The sequence below is a fragment of the Pyrus communis genome, chromosome 6 (genome assembly GCF_963583255.1).
Source record: "Pyrus communis chromosome 6, drPyrComm1.1, whole genome shotgun sequence".
NCBI classification, from domain to species: domain Eukaryota; kingdom Viridiplantae; phylum Streptophyta; class Magnoliopsida; order Rosales; family Rosaceae; genus Pyrus; species Pyrus communis.
This window is the reverse complement of record NC_084808.1, coordinates 15,831,985-15,856,496: the sequence shown is the minus strand read 5'-3', so window position 1 is coordinate 15,856,496 and position 24,512 is coordinate 15,831,985.

Here is a 24,512-nt window from a genome sequence, read left to right as displayed (position 1 = left end):
TTCTTTTCTTGGCATATGTTTTAGAGTCACGACTTTGAACTTTTGTAGCAGTTGAGTTGCTAGTCGGAAATATGGGATAAGATCATCTTTCCTTACTTCATATTCAGTCAAGAGTTGATTGATTATGAGCTTGGAGTAGCCATATACTTCTAGTGTTGTGATTTCTATGTCGATCGCCATTTAGAATCCAATGATCAGCGCTTAGTACTCAGCAACGTTGTTAAAGCATAACTCTCTTAGTCGGAAAGAATAGGGTAGTACTTGTCTTTATGGCGACATGAATACTACTCCTACCCCTGCTCCGTCCATTCGTACGGATCCGTCAAAGAACATTGCCCATGTCGGGAAGATGTCGATATAGAACACCTCATTGTTAGGCAAGTCATATGAGATTTTCCAATCGGCTGCGATTAGATGGTCGGTAAGGAAATCTGCTAGGGCTTGTCCCTTGACAGCTTTAGCTGGGACATAGATGATCTCATATTGATTGAGAAGCAACGCCCATTTAGCTAGTTGCTTTGTCAAAATGGGTTTGGACATAACATACTTGACTGGGTTAGCTTTAGCAACCAAGTAGGTAGTGCCTCGTGGCCAGTGGTCGCATCCACCATGACTTTGATGATTGACAAGGGAAAGTCATCCTTTGGGTAAGCATCGTTGAAGTCTCGGAAATATACGCAAACAGGTATTTGTCCATATTTCTTAAGGACAATGACAATGTTAGAGATCCATTTAGGGTATTGCACCTCTCAAATGAAGTCTGCTTTGATTAGGTTGTCAATCTCGACCTCAATTTGTGGGATGAGCTCAGATCGATAGCATCTTTAAGTTTGCTTTATCGGTCGTGTTCCGGGCTTGATTGCAAGACAATGCACGGTGATGGTAAGGTCAAGGTTGGGCATTTCTTTGTAGGTCCAAGCGAAGACGTCTTTGTACTCCAATAACGGTTAGTAGTATTCCTTATTCTCGTCCGCACTTATTAATGCATTTACGAAGATAGGCTTTGATTCCTCGCTTATGCGGAAGTTGAGCTTCTTGAGATCATCAATCGTGGCTTGCCCTCCATCCTCGAGTTGTGGTGGTCTAGTAGTGATGCCTTCGTCGGGGATTTCATATTTTTTGTCTTCTTGGATCGTGATATGGAAGATGTCTTCGACCTCATCTTTAGTGCCATCCTTTTGGGCTTGTTGGCGTGAAAACGGACCAGTGTAAACTATGGTGCGCTTCTTTACCTTCAGTTGTCCTTTTGTGTTGACTTCCAAGGTGGTTTGGTGCTTCATCCTTGAAGGAATCGAGCTTCGAACATCGTCTTTTTCTACTTTAAGATTTTCTTCATTGGACGTTGTCATCATCTTTCTAGAAGGCTTCTTGGTTTCTTCAAGTCTTTCCAAGGCCGATTGTTGTGGAGGAGAGCAAGCCATGTTGCTTTGTTAATTGGGTTTTGACAACCTTTCGAAAAGAGAGCCTTGGGATGTTGGCCTGTTAAGCCTTTTACAGACGGAGGTTCGGTCTTGACCACCAATGCGACCAAGTGCTGAGATTTTGGGTTTTGAACGATTCAGCCTATCGAAGACTGATGTTCAAATGACGGGTTTAGGCTCATCTTGATCTTGTTTAATGCTTATGCTGATGTGTTGAGTGCTAGAATTTTTTGCTTTTCTTGAAATCTTCATGGGTGTATTTGGTGTGAAGCCAAGTCCAGCTTTATTATTGTCAACTCCATAACCATACTCTTTCAACTTGTTTTGAGTCTCGATGAGGTCATGTTTTTTGTTGTTGACGGTGTTTGCATTCTTCTTTCCAAGATTTGAAGAAGAGGCGAAATCGTACCTAACCTTTGACATGAGTTTATAGGTGTTTGGGTCGAAACCTTCTTCGGTCCGTTTCATTGGAAGAGAGATTGGTACCCTTTTGGTAGGGGTTTCACGAAGCCTTGCGATGGTTTTGAAACCTTAGGGTCGTCTAGCTGTGTTAGAGGTAAAACTATATTTGTCTTGAGCAACTTTATATCATCATTGTGCAGCTGTGTGCTGGCTTTGCTTGTTTTAGTTTCGAATAAGGATTGCCCATTCTTTCTTCTTGACATTGGGATGTATTGAAAGATAGGTGTCTTTGATCATTTTGAAGGCGTTACACTCGCTTTGATTATTGCGGGCTTGGCAGACTCATCATTGTCTTTGCTTGAAAATGACACGATTTCCTCTTATTGCTTCTTGGGCACTGCTTGCCACTCTTTCTTTTTGGGTGTGGCTTTGCCAGTAGATTTAATCTCATTTGGAAGAGTTTCGGGTACAATGTCTTCATCCATGTAGAACTTGGCATCGGCAAAGTGTGATTTGGCTTTGGTGAACGGTTTGGTGTCGCCTTTTATCACCTTCACCCCTTATCAGTAGAACTTTAGGCATTAGTGGAGAGTGGATGATTTGAGGAAGTTCTTGCATCAATCACATGGAATAGCGTGCTTGATTTGAGTTCGCCAATGGTCATCTCCACTCGAATTATACCAATCGCTCTTTGTCCTCCTTGGTTAAAACCTTGGATTAGGAGGTGGTTTCGGATATTTCATCCCCCTTGATGCCGATTGTGGTCATTGTTGACTTTGGCATGATGTTTATGGCTGATCCGCCATCCAGGATCTTTTCTTCCTTAACAATGATAGCTTTGCCTTTTGAGGGCTCTTCTATCTCTATTTCAATCATGTGAAAGGCAATGGTAGTGCACTGTTGTAAGAAATCCTTCGGGAAGTACTCGTGCAAGGAGACAGGAATGCGTGGCTCTTGCTCCATAGGTTCCCTAGCGTACATTGGCTTAGCAGCTCTTATGTCTCTTTTAGGCTTCTTAGTGTTGCGACGACTGTGCTTTTTCCCTTATTCCACCTTCGACGGTGTGGCTCGTGGTCGGCTTCCTTGTCTTTTTATAGGTCACTAGTGTCCACCCTTCTTCATAGTTGGTAGGTGCATTTTGGTCGCTTACCCCTAGTGATGGTTATGCAGAAGGTGCTGTGTGGCTTGAGCATAGAAATGAGTGGTCAAGCGTCACTTGGAGAGGCACGAGATCGAAGGATCCAAATGCAATCGTAGTAGTATGTGTTGCGGCCATGTTTTCCAGGTCTAGTTCGATTCACCCTTGTTGTGCTAGCTTCATGATGAGATCCTTGAGAACAAAGCATTTACCAACAGAATGACTCACGATACAATGGTATTTGCAGTACCTAAGATCGTTATTCATCTCTTTGGGACGCTTGCATTCGGGTAGCTCGATCACCTTCTTTTCCAGCAAGTCATCTAACATTGCAGCCACGTCAAGGTCAGGAAAAGGGTACGTCTTCTGCTTCAGTTCCCTCAAGGTGTTTTTGTACCTGTCTTGGGTAAGAGAAGGCTCATTTCTCTTTATCTTCTTCGTTTTATTCTTAGAGAAGATCTTGATAAGGGTAGTGTTGACGATAAAAGCTTCATTGGCGGGCTTCTTCCTAGTCTTGTCCACATTCGGAGCAAACACGTTAGTCTTCTTAAAATTGGTGATTGGCTTATTTTTCCCATGATTGTCGATGCTCAGCTCTATATCATGGGATCGAGTTGCCAACTCCTCAAACATTCTCGGTTTTATACCTTGGAAGATGTAATGTAACCTTCATAGCATACCTTGAACACACATCTCATTGGTGGAGGTTTCATAAAGTTGATCTTTGCAATACATACTTAATGAATGCCATCTGTTGATGTAGTAAACGATAGGTTCATCCTTCCACTGTCTCTTGCCTTGCTTCGAGTTATGATGCCCAAAGTGCCACCACTTGCGGCAAGGATATTCTTGTTCTTCGCATTGGTTGTGGGAATAACTTGATCTTTTCTTGATGCCATGTGTGTTTCTTATGATTTGAAGACAGAGATGAAAGGCAGAGATATCCCACTGGGGGTGCTAAATTTGTAAACACAAAAATTCTGTAACGATTGAAATGAGAACAGGTGTACAAAGTAGATTTTGTAGGGTTACAGTCTCTGTTTATAATTTTCCTCTTATTCAGTCTTCAAATTTGATGTAGATACGTAGGTTGTTGATCTAAGGGTCATGATGACTTGATCTTGGATGAACGATTGAACGATTGGTTTAAGTTTTGAGCTTGAAAAAAACACGTGGATGGTCTTCACTTCAAAGCTGGGGCAAAGATGGTGTAGATGTGAGATTTCGTTGATTCAAGGGCCTTGACAACTTGATCTTGAATCGAACGTCGTTACAAGTTTTGAGCTTGCAACAAAGTCTTGAAAGAATCAACATAAGTTCTTGTTAATTCTTCAAGGGAGTGCTTCGGCTTTTGGTTGAAAGAAAGCTTCGACTTTGGTTGTGAGTTCTTCGAAGAGAGCTTTGGTAGCGTATCAGTCCTCAAAGGTTTGTGTAAAGGTTCTTCTGAATGTAGAATTTTCGGCCCCTTTGTGTGCCTTGGATCCTTGTATTTATAGACTTCCAAAGCCATGCCTTTGGATGGATTTGGCCTTGATTTGTGTCTTGATTCGTCCATGGGAGAATTTAGGCATGTTTTGTGTCTTAATTTCAGCCACTTTCCCTTGCTTGGCCGAATTATAAGGCCTTCTTACCTATTTTGTGAGCGATCTTCAATTCTTGCTTGTTTTATGAAGATGCTTTAGCTTTCTTTATGGTTTTGGGAGCACTTTGGCTTACCAATTTTAAGAGGGATTTTCTCCCTTTTGCCAACTTTTGGGAAGGTTTTGTACTTCATTTGCTTGATTTGTGCCACGTGTCATTGATGACTTGGCCATTTGTGCTATGTGGAGCTTTGTGATGCACCTTTTGTATGCAACGAAATTTACATGTCTACAAGAGCATCAACATATGAAGAGAGAGAGTCTGGAGTAATGTCTAAAAGTTAACTGACTGGATAGAACACAATTCATGAGATACACAACTAAGGTGAGAGCTTCTCCCCAAAAGGATAATGGGAGATGCGCCTCGAGCAAAGAAGGACAAACAACTTCTAGAAGCTGACGATTCTTGCGTTCTGCAACACCATTTTGTTATGGAGTATATGGACATGTAGTCTGATGAACAATACCATGATGATCAAGAAAGGCATGAAATTCAAAGTTTACATATTCGTTGCCATTGTCACTCTTGAGAGCCTGCATTTATGACTTATATTATGCTTGTACCATTTTGTAAAACTGCTGTAACAAAGAAGTAACTTCACTTTTGGACTTCATCAAACAAACCAAAGTCATACATGTGCAATCATCAATAAAAATAGCAAACCAATCAGTACCACCAAGTGTAGCAATTTTAGATGGTCCCTAAACATCATAATAAATTATCATAAATAGGACTGAACTTTTATTCAAACTAGGTGAAAATGAAGTACGATGACGTTTAGCCATTTCACAAACACCACATTTAAAGTTAAAAATATCATGCTTAACAAAGAGGCTAGGAAACAACCTCCGTAGATAACCAAACGAAGCATGGCCAAGTCGATGATGCCACAACCAAATCTCCAAAGCTTTATTCCTATCCCCCTGATTTCCTTCCACTGCAAAAGCTTGAGTCAACAGTCAGGAACTGTTCGATGTCAGATCCAAGCAGTAAAGCTTTCATTTCCTAATACCATAACCAATCGTCTTACGAGTCCGAATGTCCTTAAAAACACAAAAGAAATGCCAAAATATCACAAGACAATGTAGGGCAACAGTTATTTGAGCAACATATAATAAATTATAGTCAAGAAAAGGAACAACGAGTACAGAATCAAGATTGAGAGTATCAGAAAGTGAGACATCGCCTTCCCCGATAATGGGGGCAACATTACTATTGGTAACACTAACAACAATTTTGGTGGATGGTTTTAGGGTTTGTACCTGTCTAGAATCACAAGTTATATGTTCAGTAACACTAGAATCAATTATCCATGTACTATTCGTAACAGATGCAGAAGCATTTAAAGCCTTACCATTGTTACCTATATGATCAGAATTTACCTTAACTTCGGCAATCAATGCATGCGACTTGTCATAACGAGGGTCACGAGTCTTGTCCAACTACCAAGATAACCAATAAGCTCGAAACATCGATTTTTTTAATGTCCTTCCAAACCGCAATGAGAACATTTACTAGATGGACGATAAAAAGAATGTCTAAGAATTTTGGACTCGTCACCATTGATCCGATGAGTTCGGTCTACCATTGCTCTCAATGCAAAGTGAGTAAATAATGGATAAAAGCCTAATCTCCAAATATACTTGGCCTAAGTGCAGTCACAATTAGTATGGGCCAAAAAAGATAAAAAATGCCTAACACCACCAATTCTTTTCTCTTACGTTTTGATTCCCCTTGGTTCAAGACTCTAACGAGGACAATAACAGCAGTTCAAAGTGGATTGGATAAGTGATGATAATGGGTTCTTCGTAGCTAACAGAAATCACAGAAGATGCGAGTACGAATCAAAGCTCGAGATTGCAGCAGTGTAACTACAAGTTAGGGTTCGATGTGGCTTCGTGGTTCAGATAGCAATCCCAACAGGTCAGGATCTGTGCTGGTTTGTGAGTCGTCGGACTTCAAGTCGGGTACAGCATAGCGGCACTTGGGCTGCAATTGATGCATTCTTTCACGGCTTCATATCAAATCAGAAGTAAACATGCCAATTAGTCTGTCGTGTCACACAATGGAGAGTGAAACAATTTAACGAATTCAGGTTAGCAACGAAGGCATCACTCGTTGTTCATTCTGAATTCAAAGAGGGTAGCAACGACAACAGTCGCTTGCTGATTGAGGGATAACAACGAAGATAATTTCTCACTAATCAAGGTCGGTGCACCAAACATGGCTAAGCTGCGACAATGTTATCACAGCTAGGGGTTTTTTCCTTCTTTTTTTCGACCTGGCTTTGCCAAGAATAGAATGCTTTGAATGACATGTTTATTCTTCTCATGAAGAGGTATAATATACAATCTTAATTTTAACCAAATAGGGAAGAATAATTACAGGAGATTACAAAGATATTTCTCCTAGATTACATGGGATCCATCCTAAACTAGGAAATCCTAAATTATAGGAAACTATACAAGTCAACAGAAAACACATTTAATGATCATTTTTTTTATTAGTTTTTTTTTTCTTTTTCTTTTTTTATGTTAGAAATGGATCAGAAATGAATAAGAGAAATGAGCTGTACAGAGAAGTGGAGAAATGATGATAGGAGAAATGTAGAAGAAATATATAGGAAAGGCATATATATGAAATGAAAACATAAAGCATTAAATTGCTTTTTTTGTTTTTATTCATTATTATTCTTCCTCTCCCTCTCCACCACCGTTCTTCGTTTCCCCTATATTTAGGCATGAAAGAGTTCTAGACTAACACCACAATGCTTTGACAAAGTCTAACATGTCTTTTCTCTTTATTGGTTGAAGACATCCTAGTAATTCTAGACTTCTGTGGAAATTTGTTATGCATAACATTTTTCAAAAATTTCAATCACTTAAAAACAATAAGGACATATATGGTATCATACTTAGATCCAATCTTTTATTTGGTATCCTTCTTTTGGAAACTAAGGAACAACCCCTAAATTGTTGTGATAGACATCATAATACTTGTGTGATTGTGTAAATCTCAAGTAAAGATAAATTAGGAATCCTTTAGGATCTAGAATATCTTTCCTATTAAACCTTGTATTACTTGGAGAGCAAGTTTTTCCTTATTACTATAAATAAAGGTACAAAGATTGGGGAATAACACACATAATTTCTCAAGTCTATTCTCCATCTCTCTTTCTCTTTTCTCGTGTTCCCTTTCCCTCTCTTAAGTTAAACATAGACCATAACACGTTATCAGCACGTTCTTGATGTTGCGCCAAAGAGAATTTATCTTCAGGGGAGTATTACGTTTAGTTATTCTTATTAGATTAACTTTTGATTTTATTGAATTCATATACTTTTATTGGTTGAATTTATTTTTCTTATTTTGAATGTGATGCAACCTTTGAAGATAGAAAGCCGAAATCTAGAGGACGAACTCCTACATCACACAATCTAGGTGCTTCTAAAACAACAATTTTTATCTCGATATTTTTTTGCAACCCTAGTTGCATGAACTTTCATCATATTGCATGAATTAACTTTACGTTTTACAAATGATAGATTCTACATAAATTGTGTATATACATTATATTCATAATATTACTATATTAAATGAATTGAATATGTGTGAATAAGCAAGAAAAAGAAAAAGGAAGAAAATACTGGAAAAATAAAATCCCTAATTGTGTTCGAGTCGCAGCTAGAAGCCATGACTACGCCAAGCCGTTCTAACCTAGTTGAGCCAGAAACTCATGGCACACCAGCATAAGGAAACAGTGATGTAACAATTGTCTTCCTCCCTTAGCCATCTACACTTCGTTCCTATCGAACATCACTGTGCCTTATCACCAGCGCTCGGTGATTGAAGAACAATGATGATTACGACACCAACAGTCATCTCCCCTATGTTAAGATTATTGACTACGACGACGGAGACTAAGAATTCTAGTTGATTTTTCATCGAACATTTTGGACACTCACCTATCAGTACTAGGAATTGCGACAATCTCTTTCCTAGACTACATTCGAGGTCTACTTCGCGATGATGGACGACAACCGTTGCAGTATTAAGGTTCCGTATGTGAAATTGATATTAGGTAGATTAACCTGCACTTAAAAATTTGTATGTGTGCTTGTCTAACTAGTCAGTAACACTACTCGACTAAGATCAAATAGTTAGTTTAACAATAACAGATGCAATCAATTTAAAGGCTTGAATTGCATAAAAGATCCCGGCTAAGGTAGATCTACTTCAGTACATATCCAAACATTGATTAACTTATTTGCAAGGACATGTTATAGTGGTCGCATATAAACAATTATTGAAGTATAAAAGCTAATAAACACAATAATCAACACAAGATGTTTTTCGCCGGAAACCCACATCTGAGTTAAAAAATCAAGGACTCTTCATTAGGTCTAATCCACTAGTGTAAACAAGGTTTATACAAAGACCACACAAGCTCAATTCCTAAATCTCTATCTACGGAGCAGATTTACCTTTGTGCAACCTTGCCTTACACGAGATGAACTTTTTCGGTCTTCATGAAATGGCAGCTCCTCTTGAGCTCATCACCTTGTGGCACGGAGAACCAACACGATCTATGCAAATGGTATGACAATGATGGATTTAAAAACCAGTCAAATTCTCCAATTAAACATTTGAAGGAAGAACCGACTATAATCTAAACTTGATCTAATTGAGAAATCAATTCACCAACTAGATCAAGAACACAACACAAAATGGAAGAACTAATACACCCCAGATGCACAATGATCTTGAGGTTAAATGCATAAGAATAGTTTTTTGGTTGAGCAACTAGACGAGAAGGCACAAAGCACAAACTCACTTTTTGAAGATTGTAAAATGTTTTAGCCAAAGAGACAAGGAAGACAGCTAGGATTTTAACATGGGAGCTACAAGATTTTCTATCCAAACAAAGACAAAAGACACTTGTCAATGCAGAGCTCCATTTAGGCAAATGTAAGGCTGAGATTTCAACCTAGAATCAGAAAGCCCATGTAGGCTGACTTAAAAAGCATGTCCAAACAGTTGGGCATCAATGATAATTTCTGACTAGATAGCGTGACTAGACAGAAGGAACTCAAGGTTTATGCATGGAATGTATATGAATGATCAAACATTTTGTGATGATTAATTGTCTTCGACGAAAAGCCTTTGGATACAATATTCAAAGACTATTTAAGAGCATATGTGGTATCATTTACAACTTTTGACAAGGAAAGCCAAACAAATAAATCTAGGCTTCACAATCTCCCCTTTGGCATTCCTTAACAAAATATTCCCAAAACCTATAACTAATTTCACACAATCCCACACTCAAACGAACATCAGTCAACAAGAGAAGATCAAGTAACAATTCCTGCAAAATAACAGTCTTGGCAAGAAAAAAGTGAAACTTTATCATGGGTTCGGATTAGGTTTAAGATTTACAAGGTTTTTCCTCCCCCATTTTGTCATGGTAAGACAAAGTAAGAAACATCATGAAAACAACAAGGATGGCAATGAAACATCATTAAAGCACATGAAACATCCTTCCATATTAATAAAACATCAAAGATGGCATAACATAAACCAGAAGAAATAGTAGGTACAATTCTCAGTACAAAACATGCCATAACATAAACCAAAGCAAAAAAAGATGTTCAAGGCTCCAGTTTGCCAGTACCAACAAAGGAAGAAAACAAACAACACAATACGAAGTTTTCAGGAAACCAAAATATTACAAATGTTCAAGATAAGATAACTGAACTCCTCCAAAAGATGTGCTACCTAGTTAAGAACACTCCATCATAATACTAAAACTCCTCGGATGGAGATGAGCCAGTTGAATAGAAAGAAATCCGTAGTAGTAAACTCCTCACTAGGATCCTCTTCAGGGTTTTCTTCTTCAGGGTAGTTGACGGCATTATCCTTAGCTTCAGAATAAGTAAATCGGATGTGCTTGGCAATGGGAATATGAAAAGAGAAGTTGACACTAGCATTCATGGCAACACCCTTGCCATTGGTAGCATAAACAGCTGCTACTTGTGCAGCAACTTCCTTAGAACATACAAGGGATGTGGCTGAGAAGTATGATGGAGACTAGGGAGATGCATACAATGATATAGCAGGAACAAGCTTAGAAGGACACACAAAGGGTTCAAGCACAAAAGAAGACGAATTCAAAGAGGATGGACTATCAAAAGGAACAATGGACTGACGGACATGAGTTGATGAGACAAAATGATTCATCAAAGACTTGAACTCCACAAACTGTTACCTAAGAGACTAAAGCTCATACTCTAAAAAGGCAATTTTCCTATCATGAGAGGCAGATAGTGGAGGACGAGGTTTACCATGAGCAACGACACACATCACATTGCTCAGTTTCATAATGACTTTGGTGGATCTGGGGTTAAGGTTATCAGGACGAGTGGGAACACCAGCTCATTCACACAATTGAGTTATCAAACAGGGATGAATAAGTGAACCTCGCAGCTGCCTTCCAGGACGGTCAATTTTGCATAAAATAAACTTAAATATAATATCCTCGAAAGGGACAATTAACCTTGACAACATAGCAAACAAAATCTTAGCGGACTCAAGAGTTGGATTACCATTGTTTGATGAACCTAAAACATTCATACGAATGATATCTAACCAAGTCCTATAAAATTGTTTCAAATGAAACTTTGATGCCTGACCTTCAACCAAAGGAATAAATGAATCTAAATAAGCTTCATGATGGTATGCATTCATATCATAATGACATGTGATAGTGTTAAAAAGGTAGATACATCAAGACCAAGAACAGAGCAAATGACAGATGGAGTAAAAGGAACGTTTACACCCCTGACATAGACAACCCTACCAAACTCAGAAAACTTTGAGGAAACATTGGAGTAAAACTCCACAAGATGCTCGGAATAAATAGCATCTGTCACTGGAAGGTCATCCTAGAGGATTCTCCATTTAGGGACCAAATGATGAGCAGCTACAATCTTGAAAATGTTCTTTGCAAGAGTTGAAGAGAATGTACGAGGAGATTCCACAGAATGGGCATTAGATAGGATCCTTACGGACTGTGACCGAGTCGTGCAACGAAGGATAGAAGACTGAGAACGAGACTGGTGAGAGGAAGTTGAGTTTCTTGGCATTGTTGGCAAGATTTCCGGTGAAGGAGAATCGAGTAGAGAGAGAGATTTTTCTAAAGAAAAGAAACTTCAACAATAGTTTAAAGAAGACTGGTAAATACCTAGATATGTTAAAAGGAATTACACCCTAGGATACCGTGAAACAAATCTAGGCCATTCATCAGTAACTAACGGATAAGATGAAGTAGTTAAAAACTGAAGTGCAAAGATCGAAAAACCCTTTTAACTCTCAAAATACTGATGCGACCAAACAACTGGTCAGAACAAAAAAATGAATAATTTACAAAGTGTTTGGGACCAGACACATACCCTAGAGGATGACCAAACTAGCCTTAACAAAGACAATGCATAGCAAGAGATTGATCTTGACACCAAACAAACAACAACCAAGCAGATTTTTCTCATAAGGATCAACTAATGAACAACTTCAATAACTATGCGTCCCAACAGAAAAACCTAAACTAAATATGGATTCAAAATTAGCCATGCAATGCATTTCACAAATAAAAAAACCTCAAGACCACAATTAGACAGTGAAACATAGATTAATACAAGCTCATAGAACAATTGTGATGTGTCAAGGTATGAGAATAGGATTAGACAAAGCCATCCGTAAATCAAAACCTCAACTAACAAGGCTCAAATCAATTTTTTAAAAGCTAGTCAAACTTTTAATAATCCATTAAGTTTAAGAACCAACACTTTTAAAATAAATTGATCAAGAAGCAAAACAAAAAACTACATTCTTGAAAAGTTAAAGCCAAAGGGAACTTTAAGATGGCAAATTGAAGTAAGAAGCCCAAGTAATTTGATATGGTTGGTGCAAGATCTATTTAAAGCGCCCCACAAAACTTTTGAACTTTTTATGACAAAAATGAAAGACTTGAAGACAAATGACATTACATGCTGAAAATACTTGTAAGGATAAAAGCTTGAGATCCCTCTTTTTTGGATATTGAAGAAAGTAACCATCTTTTGAGATATTGAAGCTCATAATAGTAATTTTCTTTTGAATAGCAACGAGCAAGAAGGCAAGATAGAAACTGGTGGTGTTTTGCATGGGAGAAGATATTTGAACTCAATTTATAGAGCAAATAATGTCACTACAACCCAATCAAGACCAAAGTAAGCCTAGCCCTAAAATCTAAAAGAGCTTTTATTAAATGAAACGATGATTTTTCAGAGGCTAACAATCATAGTAAAGGAGAACCTTTGACATCACAGTTGAAGAATTATCCAAGGCTAATCCATATAAAACTGACACATGTGAGCACAAAGTATGCAGTTTGATAATACAAACAAGTGTATATTTACCTGATTAGATGATAGACACAACAGAAAATAGGACAAATAAAGAACATGCAGTGACTGAGGTAATTTTGGATGCATAGTTATTCAATATGTTCACAAAGCAATAGACCATCGAAGAGATTTGAGTCTTCGATTATGCACAAAGTGTGAGAACCATCCTACTAGTTATTTCTTATTTGGTACTTAGGCAACAATAACACTATTATTTCTTTGCCCAACCCTTCTAAGAATAAGATAGGGATCCTCAAAATAATTGAAGGCCAACAACTTCATAAGTTTCACCCAAACATTAAAGATATGTACAGGACCTTCATGTAAGAGGCTAATTATATAATCAACAATAATATCCTTATCATAAATATCACTTAAATACAAGATCCACAACATAAAAGTATATGCTAATGTGCCATAATGTTAACTACATTATAGTGTTTGGGAATTGAAGAGAAAATCAAGAAAAACGGATGAAGAGAATGATGAACATAGAGATATTAGAGAGAGATAGAGAGTTTAGAGAGAGAAATATGATTTGTATTAACTGACCAAATGAAGATTACACACATTGTTTTTATAAGAGAAATCCAAACAACCTTACTAACTGTATTTCTAATTGTATTACACTTGTACCCTTAATACTCTCTCTCAATCTCAATTGGGGAAACCCAGTTTGAGATTGGAAGAACATCTACAATCTTTACTAGGAAACCCAGAAAAACAGAACAGCTTGAACCAACTGCAATCTTGATTCTGCAAATGGAAATTATCTCGAACCTTTTCTGAATAAGGAGTTTGTTATAGCAGTAGAGTAGCAATGAACATCAATCTGCCCCAAATATATTCACTGACTCACTGTAACAAACTCAATCTGCCCCAAATTGACCCTTATACTTTGACAGAAATACTTCACCAATCATCCAATCAAGAAACGGCAATCTTCAAGAATTCTAAATCCAATCAAGAAACGGCAATCTTTAGAATTCTAAGAATACACACTACTGGCTATCGGCCTTGTTCGTGTGAAAAACTCAACAGATACTCAAACAAAAAGCAACGGCTATTGGCCTTTATGCTTTGACAGAAATACTTCACCAATCATACAATCAAGAAAACAACTTTCAGACAACTTTATACTCCAGCAATTAGCCTTAAGGGAATACATCATACAATCACAGAGAAATGGCTATTGGCCTTAAAAATTGTCAAACACTCCAATCACAAAGAAGAAATGGCTATCGGCCTTGAAATTCTTCACAAAAGTAAATTGAGGATACGACTATCGACCTTAAAAAAGTGAGTATACGGCTATCGGCCTTGATACTTACAAGATGCACAGAAAAATCTTCACTGAGAAATTAACATAAATAGTTGATATGCTAAATTGAGAAGTACTCGAAACAGCACCTGATGACTCGAATCTTGATCTCCCAGAAGCCAGAAGCTCATAAATCCACCAGAAATCATAAATTGATGACCAAAAGCAGTATAAGCCAATAAGTGCTCCAATGCAGTGACCGTCACATGGAAAACTTGCAAACCATCAGGTACAGAACTATGAAATAAAGCAGCAGATTGAAAGAAACCCTTTCCTGCTACAGAATATGCTGTATTACTAACAGTGTTTAGCCACCCAGAGTTCCATGTCCGTTGTACGTAATCCATCTCATGAATAAAGAAGAACCGTGCTTAATTAGCCTCAATCTTTCACTAATCCTTTCAGAGGCAAACTGAGTAGGGTGGATGATGACATTGTCTTTCAAGAAAACCACCTCGACGCACTTTAATGGACCCATCAGGGTCAACCAAGATGTTTCCACCAAAAGATCAGCCATCTAAGCCAATGACATCAAGCTTGATGGCAAGGCCGAGTTAACATGTGTGATCCAAAAACCACAACAACAGCACCAAGTCGATCACCATCAATCATTCGTCCTTCAAAACCCTAACTTTTCCCCTTAATTTTCATCAATGGTAGAATCCACCGTCTTCAAAATCCAACGCTCTGCAATTAACGCAATCAAGGCGATCGACCTCGACCAATCCACGACCGATTTCGAGAACAAGCTATGTGACTCGCCCAAGAAAGATCAACCCAACAAGAACAATCAACCAGAACAATCGCAACAATCGCAGAAAAATTAACCCAAGAACAATCGCGGAAGCACTGAAAATCTAATGAAAATTTGGAAAGAAACTAAGCTAGAAACATATGTAAAATAATGGGAAGTGGAACCACCAGAATGCATGGCGTGAGCCTAGTGGCTCTGATACCATGTTAACTACATTGTAGTGTTTGGGAATTGAAGAGAAAATCAAGAACAACGGATGAAGAGAATGATGAACACAGAGATATTAGAGAGAGAGAGAGTTTAAAGAAAGAAATAAGATTTGTATTAACTAACCAAATGAAGATTACACACACTGTTTTTATAAGAGAAATCCTAACAACCTTACTAACTATATTACTAACTGTATTACACTTGTACCCTTAATACATAAGACAAATTTGCATCAATAAATGCAAAGTAGGCATATCTTTGTAATTCACAACTTCCTACAACCAAGGAAGTACACAGCTCACCACTAGTCATTGATGGGGATAGATTGAATAGAATCTCAATCACAAAAGAGTATCTTGAGTTATGATCCCAAGCATGAGACATAATAGTGTGATCTTTTACGTTGCACATTTCACATAATTGACATGCAAAAAATAATAATTGTGATAGGTTCCTTTCAAATCTTGGTTCAGAGACATCTTCATCCTAAATGGAGAGCAAATCACATCTGAGTCCAGCCAAGGCATATCAGTTTTCCTTTGATCTTGGAAAGGTTAGCATGATCTCCCAATTTACACCAACAACTTTACAACCAATCTTTGAAAAACATATTTCATCAACAACATCGTCACAAAGCTGACCAATGCCAAGCAGACTTGTTGAAAGCCCAGGAACATAGTACCCATCTTTAAGAAAATGGACACCATGAATCAAGGTTCTTCCTTTGCTTATAATTTCAGCTTTATTCCCTTTACCAAATTCTACCTTGTTACCTTTGAATGGCATGAGAGATAGGAACATGTCCTTGTCACCAGTCATGTGAAGAGAGCAGCCACTGTCAAGAAGCCATGTATCAGATTCATGGGCTACAATTGAATCTAGGGCAATCATACATTTGTCAAAATCATACTAGACTTCACTTAACTTTGAATTCAAACAGTCTTGACTTGATGAATTAACAATTCTTACCATTCTGTTGACTTATGGTCAGTCGACCAACTTGTTCCTTCAAGTTAAATTCCTTATCCAAGGGAAACTTTCTATGGCTTGATATACATTGATCATATGTATCTTTAATAGGAAATCCATCATTTGTGAGATAATGACTCAAGCCAGACATGGGTAGTGATTCATCCAAGGTATAAGAAGCTGTACTTATAGATCTTGAAATGCTCTCCGCATCACAATGTGAGTTAACATCAGCAGTTTGACCCTTACTTGTCAAAAATCTATCTAAAAACCCTACATCAACAGACAGAAGTGATAATTTTCTTGTAGCCACACATAATTCAGATGAGAGATTCAAGTTGAGTTCATGATACATTTCATTGTTATTCTTTAAAAACTTGATTTGTCGAAGAAGACTTTCATGAGATGACATTAAGTCATGAACATGAGCTTCAAAGAGATGCAATCAAACCATCTATTTCATCTTCACTTTCGCACATGGATTTTCTTTCATACATAGCATGTAGCTTAGTTTCAAGAACAGTGACCTTGTTACCAAGTTCAGATCTAACCAGTCGAAAAGACTTAACTTCATCTTGTAGTTCTGACACATTTTTTGTGAGCTCATCATTTTTCCAACAAGGCAACGTAGGTTTCATCAAACAAAGCTTTGTACTTATTTGACATTTCTTGATAGGATATCTTCTCAGCAGCATCGTGAACATCATCAATTTCACTAAAGGATACTTTATCAATATAAGCAACAAACGCAAAGCACAATCTTCATTATTTGATGACTTGTCTGTAAATACAAACTCTTGATCGTCATTATCACTCCAAGTAACCATCATTGTTTTCTCACTATTTTGACCAAGGGACTTTGTGTTAGCACATTCAGTTACCCAATGTTTGTTTCCTCCACATGTAAAGCAAGGTCTAGACACTTTTAACAAGCCCCTGTCACCTTTTCCAGTATACCGTTTGTGATTCACTTTTGTATACTGGTTCACACGATTAGTTAAAGATTCACCAGACCATTTGCCACCCTTTTCTTTGTTTCGAAAAGCTTTTTTGAATTATTTAACAAACAGTGCAAGATCATCATCGGAGCCAAGTTCATAAGGACATTTTACACCCTTACACTTCTCAGAACCATGAAGAGCCACTTCCTTTCTCCTTTTGGAGTCACCTTTATCCATGTTTAACTCCATCTTGTAAGTGATAAACCATCTTCCCAAGCTTGATTTCATTTAGATCCTGAAACCTTTGAATGAGAACTTTCTTAGCATGAAATCACTTAGGCAAGGATCTTAAAATTTTCTGAACGACTGTCATTTCATCAATAGGCTTCCCTAATCCCAGAGCTTCATTTGTTAACATTTCAACTTTTTCATGCAAGACTGAAAAAGTCTTAGGCTCGAGCATTCTCAAGTCCTCAAACTTTGATATAATCATTTGGAGTTTTAGATCTCTCACTTGTTTGTCACCTTCATGAAGGATTAGGAGTTTATCCCAAGCTTGTTTAGCAGTCATGTAATAGCGCACATGAGCAAATTGATTAGATGAAATGGCAGAGACAATAGCATTTCTTGCTTTTTTGGTAGCCATTGCTGATGAAATTTCTCCTTAAGTCTATTCACCTTGGGATTGATCACATACTCTCCATCGACAAGTCTCGAATGAGCATTCCACTCAAAGGTAAGATAATCAACACCAGTGAGATCTTGAGCCTCAAGAAAAATTTGAAATTTTTTCACTCCATGCAACATAATTTGAACCATCAAAGAAAGGTGGTGGATTACATGATCCACCAACACAATCAAGGTCCATGGTGAGATTTCATCCAATATCAGCAAATCCCATAAATCACTTGAAGTATACCTAGAGCAAGGCTTTGATACCAACAAAAATTGATACCAGGTAGATTAACATGCATTTAAAAATTTGTATGTGTGCTTGTTTGACTAGTCAGCAACACCAGTCAATTAAGATCAAATAGTTAGTTTAACAATAGCATAATCAATCAATTTAAAGGCTTGAATTACATAAAAGATCCCAGCTAACTTAGATCTACTTCAGTACAGATTCAAACGTTGATTAACTTAGTTGCAAGGACAGGTTATAATGATTGCATCTCATAAACAATTATTGAAGTATAAAAGCTAATAAACACAATAATCAATGCAAGATGTTTTTGGAAGGAAAAAACCACCTCTGCGTTAAAAAACATGGACTTTCTACTGAGTCCAATCCACTAGTGTAAACAAGGTTCATACAAAGACCACACAAGCTAAATTTCTAGATCCCTATCTACGGAGCAGCTTTACCTTTGTGCAATTTTACCTTACACGAGATGAACTCCTTCGGTCTTCACGAAGTGGCAGCTCTTGCTGAGCTTATCACTTTGTGGCATTGAGAACCAACACAATCAATGTAAATGATATGCCGATGATGGATTTAAAAACTAGTCAGATTCTCCAATTAAACCTTTGAAGGAAGAACCAACTATAATCCAAACTTGATCTAATTAAGAAATCAATTCACAAACTAGATCAAGAACACAACATAAAACCGAAGAACTAATGTAACCTACATGCACAATGATCTGAAGGTTAATGCATAAGAACAGTATTGTGGTTGGGCAACTAAATGAGAAGGCACAAAGCTTAAACTTACTTTTTGAAGACTATAAAATGTTCTAGCCAAATAGACAAGGAAGGCAGCTAGGGTTTTAGCATGGGAGCTGCCAGATTTTCTATCCAAACAAGGACAAAAGACACTTGCCAATGCAGAACTTAATCTGATCAAACCTAAGGCTGAGATTTTAACCTAAAACAAAGCTGTCAGAAAGCCCATGTGGGCTGACTTAAAAGTGTCCAGACAGCTGGACAACAGTGATAATTTCTGACTAGACAACATGATTAGACAGAAGGAACTCATGATTAGACACAATATCTAGCAAGATGAAACCATAACAGAGTTGTAAATTTAAAGACTATCTAAGAGCATATGTGATATCATTTGCAACTTTTGACAAGGAAAACCAAACAAATAAATCTAGACTTCACAGTATGTATGTAAATGTTTTACTAGGCTTACCATATTATAAGATATCCACTCAAATAATTCAACGACCAAGAATAATATTTTGGATGATAAATAAAAAGAGAGTCCCTTTAACCTATATGCTTGTGAAGACTACCATCTCGAAGGTACCTAAATTCATATGCATGTAAAAGTCATCCATGAACTTACTATCTAGATAACACTTAGTAATTCTACTATAGTGATATTGTCCTTGTGATTAATTAATAGACTAATCACTATGTTACCTTACGTAATTCACTAATCTATATTGCTTTTAGAGCATACATCCAACAATTTCTTTGTCTTCCACCTTACAACTGCTCCTGCTAGTTTTTGGTACGTTGCTTATGTACACCTCCATAAGAATCAATAGAGTAAACTTGATCCTTGTGTTATTCGCTATGTTTTTTGGGATTTGCTTCTCAAGAAAAGAGCTGTTGATGCTATCATCTAGCTTCCCGTCATATGTATGTCATTATGGATGCCATTATCACCGAGTCAGAGCTTTTCTTATCCATATATCACATCCTCTATGTTCTGTAAGGGGAAACCATGTGTAAATAACTTAGTTGGTGTAAATTTGGCATCGAGACAATAATTGTTCTCGTAGACGACTACCTGGGAAGTGGTGAACAATCGGGAACGACAAACAGTCGAGGTACTATACAAGGGCATGACCTGTCAGGAGAGAGAAGGAACGACCGATCGCCACGGTCCAGGTATTGTACAAAGGCACGACTTGTCAAGAGAGAGAAAGAACGATCGGTCGCCCAAGAATCAAACTCTAATTCTAGTCCGGAAGTGATAACTCAACTAATTCAGTCTTCAAGTATCCATGAAGTAACCACTTTTTCTCTTTCAATTGTGCCCACTCATTAGTCTATGGATATTCCTGAGGTAAGTAGTTTGGAAACTAATACTCTATCTAACTCTATTGGTGTTGAGCAATCTTATTCTTTACCTCCAAGGCAAAATCACGGCACACCACTAGCTTGGTAATCACCAGAAAGGAAGACTAGATATGTTATTGCTCAGTATGTATCTACTCACAGCTATCATCATAATACCAGGCAATGGTGAATCATAAGGTAGGTATACAAATTTCCACACGAGTTAAAGAAGCCTTGAAATATCCAAAATGGGCAAAAACTATGCAAGTGGAGTTTGAAACTTTGTAGAAAAATAAGACATAGAATATTGTGTCTTTACAGAAAGGGAAAAGACTAGTGGGTTGCAAATGGATGTTCATCATCAAACACAAACCTGACGTTACCATAGATTGATACAAGGCCAAGTTGGTTGCTAAAGGGTATACACCAACATTTGGTGTGGACAATCAAGAGATGTTCACACTGGTTGCAAAAATGAATACAATACGAGTACTATCGTCTTTGGAAGCTAATCTTGATTGGCCATTAAAACATTTCTATGTGTAAAATTCTTTTAGACACAATGATTGGGAGAAGAATGTGTACATGAATCTTCCTACTAGATATGGAACCCAAGATACTCTTGGAAAGTGTGTCAACTTCACAAGACACTGTATGTATTAAAACAACCACCTCATGCATGGTTTGGGAGATTTACTCAAGCCATGAAGAAGTATGGTTATTGTCAAGAAAACTCTTATCACACCTTGTTTATCAAATGCAAGGGTGGTAAAGTGACCTTACTCATTGTTTATGTAGAGGACATGTTTGTTATATGAGATGATGTGGCAAAATTTGAGAAGTTACAAGGATATTTGGGCTCCGAGTTTAAGATTAAAGACTTGGGAGGACTGAAATATTTCCTAGGGATCGAATATTTACTTGTTTTAACTAAGTATGTCCTTGATTTATTGTCTGAAAATCTGGTATGTTAGCTTACAAACTAGCTGAGATGTCGATTATACAAGATCATTACTTACGTATTTATCCAATTATCAACAGTTGGTTAGGAAGCAAATCTATATGTCCCTTACTCGTTCAGACATAGCCTATGTTGTCATTGTTGTCAATTAGTAGATGCAAGGTTCTAAAAAACCTTGGCGCTAGTTGAGCGACGGGCTGAGGTTTAGCGCCTAGGTGGCTAGGCGAGGGCCTAGGCGGATTTAAGTTAATTTATTATATATTGCATAAATTAGTGCCTATTTATACTTAAAAAACACACATAATTGTATTTAGATACATAAATTGCAATATAGAATGACATATAAATTATGAAGTATGAGAACATGATAACAACATGGGGAACAAGCATATAATAAGTGTTCATCCAAGTATTCAACAAGTTTCTTACATTTTATTGAAAAATTAAAATGCAAAATGAAAGTTATCGATGTTCTGTTTAAGTGAAAGTCGCAACCTAGGCGAGTTAAGCGGACGCCTAAACGGGTCTAGGTGCACTTTCTTAATTTTCAAATACCTAAAGACTAATCGGGGTGATAACCTAGTTCCTATTGCCTAGGCGGGATTTTTAGAAAAAGTGTGTTTATGCATTCTCTGAGTAAGGATTACATGGCAACAGTGGTGAAAGTTTTAAGGTATCTGAAATCAGCTCCTGGAAAACGGCTTAATTTTCAGGAAGCGTGGGCATATGAAACTAAAAGGATATACATGTGTAGATTGGACTGGAAATGTGACTGACAAACGTTCAACTTCAAATTACTTCATGTTTGTTGCGGGTAAACTTGTAACTTGGCAGAGCAAGAAACAGAATGTAGTTGCTTGGTGTACAACAGAGGCTGAGTATAAAAGGGTGTCACATGGTATTTGTGAACTTTTGTGGATTTGAATTCTAGTTACGGAGATTGGGTTTAAACCCAAAGAGCTATAGACTTTACCAAATAACCCAGAACAACATGACCGCACAATGGATCGCCATTTTATCAAAGAAATGTTGGATGTGAGGTTAGAGATACCGTTTGTGAGGTCGGATGAACAACTAGTGGATGTTTTAGCTCATGTTGTATCAGCAAGGGATTTTCATCACTCACTAGACAAGTTGGACTTATGAGATATCTATGCATCAACTTGAAGGGGAGTGTTGGCATGGGACTTGAGTCAACTATTATGCTATTCTTACCATAATTTTATACCACATTTCTTTACCATCTTAAAGCATCTCCAAAGGAAATGTCAAAAGATTAATGTCAAATGTTAATTTGATGGCTAACATGGCAATGTCAAATTTTTTTCTTTTTTCAACCGATATGTTTCTTTGTTATAAATGATATTTGTAGGACCAATTTTTAAAAGAAATCAATTAAAATACATTTTCAAGATCTATAATTGGTGCGTTAATGGGACCCACACAATAAAATAATTAAAAAAATTTGACATCACCTTTTCTCATATATCAAATTTGACATATGAAAACTCATATGTCAATCCATATCAGTTGGAACTCGCTCTTACCTCAATTTGATTACACGACATTCCACCTAGGATTTGACATCTCCTTTGAAGATGGTCTTAGGTGGCAAATGGGTTGGACAAGCTATATCATTTAATTTCAATTTCAATTTCAATTTTCTTATTAATTAAAACACTTCAATAAGGAAAATTGCAAATTTCAAGTCTCTCTCTTGCATTAATAACTTAACTGAGTATGAACCCTAATTTGACAGACAAATTTGATTTTGACTCCTAATTCTCATGAAAGCTTATGGACATTATTTAATGAAATAATCAGATGAAATCCTTCTACTAAACGACAAAATAAAATTTGAAAAGAAAAAAAAAATCACGAGCGAAGAAGCCATGGAGTAGTAGTGAAGATTAGAGAATGAGGGGGGGGGGAATTGGGGCTACGGGGATTAACAAGCTTGATCATAATTATGGAAATCAACAAAAATCAATGAAAAAACAGGCGTGAAGAAAAAAAAGGGAAGGAAGAAGCAGAATTGAAAGGAAATGAAGGAGGAGACTCCTCGTATACCACAATCATCATTTAATTAACCAACTTTTTGATTAATTATTAATTTTTTAAATAATTTTTAATTGAATTTAAATGCTGATTAATTTAAATGATGTGGTTGTACACATCAAATGCCACCTAAAGTGGCATATAAATGTGGTATAAAAATACGGTAAGAATAGCATTACTCTTATGTTATTTGTAATATGGGTAATATTGTGATTCCCTTTTTATTAGAATTTTCTTGTATATATATCACCTCCAAGAGAGAAGAATACAATTGAATTATTCCTCAAATGCTCTTATACTTTTATCTATTTTGACCCATTTTATGTGCATTTTAATTTTTTTTTTTAAATCATATATATTTTTGGAATTTTTTTTTTTCACGAATTCACCATTAACGTGGTGCTTTGGTAACTAGTACAAAGCTACGTGTATACTCTCTTCATATGACCTTTGTATAAGTAGCCCAAGATGACACAGTAACCCTAACGGGGGAACCTAATTATGTAACGGCCCCGTAATGTCCTTAGACACTAACTGGATGCCAAATTGGCCTTTGTATAGACAACATTCTATTCGGTTACTGAAATTCTGACCCATGATTTCCTAATTAATAAGGGAGTGCATTACGCAATGTTTTCTTAACGTTCAAAGATACTATAGCTTTATAATCCCTGTAGCATAACAACAAATATGACATCAATAGTTTCTATAGTCGTATGTTCGTCCCCCCTTGTATGAATATGACCTCTATCTTGTCTTTTTCTTTTTTTTTTTTCTAGTTGACAAAGAAGTATAAATACGAAAAAATAGAAAAGATTACATAAAAATATTACAAGGTCACAAAACTCTCGCTGCAATTTGTAAAACACCTTTGTTAATCCAAAAGAATAGGATGGTTGTCAATAAATAATTTAATCTCCCATTTCTAATTGTAGAAAAAGATATATATAGAACTTTGGGAAAGGAGTTCAAAGTTGAAACCAATCTTGGCTTGCACTTGAATAATTCATATGGAATAGGATAGAATATAATAATGGTGGTTTAGGATTAATGATATTTGGAAAATGACTTAATGGGATTTGGTCAAAAGACCTAATATGTAAATTTGGTAAACATATTAAAGAATGCAATTAAAATCATAATTAACGAGTTAATAAAAATTGTCTATTTGCAACGTACCATCACTCATTGTTAATGCAATGACAGGCAAGTAATAATATGATTCAAATTCTTCTTTGAC